Genomic DNA, 887 nt, shown 5'->3' with positions numbered 1-887 from the left:
CTCAAAATGTAAGACTGAAACCACGTAAATATATCATCTCATATCTCTGGAAGTCTGCATTAGTTTCTTTTCTTTTGCTGTGATAAAGCACCATGACCAGAAGGAGTTTATGGAAGGGGGAGTTTATTTTAACTTATGGTTTCAGAAAGATAAGCCCCCATCATTGTAGAGGAGCATAGCAATAAGAGGCAAGGAAGGAAAGCAAACTGAAAGCCGGGTGATGTTACCAAGTCTCAGTGCTGGTCCCCAGTGATGTACTTCCTCTGGCAAGGCCACACCTTCCAAATTTCCTCGTACAGCACTACCAACTGCAGACCAAGGATGCAAGTGCCTGAGCCTATGGGAGGCTATAATGCCAATGGCCTCAAAGTCAAACTCTAAAATAAGTCCACTGAGTGGTGTTCCTTCTGAGTACTCTGGGAGATCCTGTTTGATTTTTTCTAGCTCCAAGAGAATTTCTTTATCTTCAAAGCCCAGAGAACAGTGTCATCCCTCCCTGCCTCTTCCTGCCACCAGGTTATGAGGACATTAACGACTGGATTTGTTTATCTAGATATCATAAGATCTATCTACAGAAAATGTCTCACCTTAACCATATGTTTCATAGAAGTAGAATGGTCTCTGGGTTCTCCTATTATTCAGCCTGCCAATCTTCAGTGGCTAGGCAGAAGAGAGAACAAGAACACTGTGGAAAGATACACAGAGGTACAATACCATTAGCCACCTCAGATAACACTGAATACTTTCCTGAGCTCCCCCTTTTGCCTTTTAAGCAGGTTGTGTGATTTCCATTACCAATTTGACTGAAGGAGAGGGAAAATAGCTCAGTTGGTAATGTGCTTGATGTCCTAGCATGGGGACAGTATCCAGAACACATGTAAAATGAA

This window comes from Grammomys surdaster, unplaced genomic scaffold, assembly GCF_004785775.1.
Source record: "Grammomys surdaster isolate TR1022 unplaced genomic scaffold, NIH_TR_1.0 220, whole genome shotgun sequence".
NCBI classification, from domain to species: Eukaryota; Metazoa; Chordata; class Mammalia; order Rodentia; family Muridae; genus Grammomys; species Grammomys surdaster.
This window is presented reverse-complemented; position numbering follows the sequence as displayed.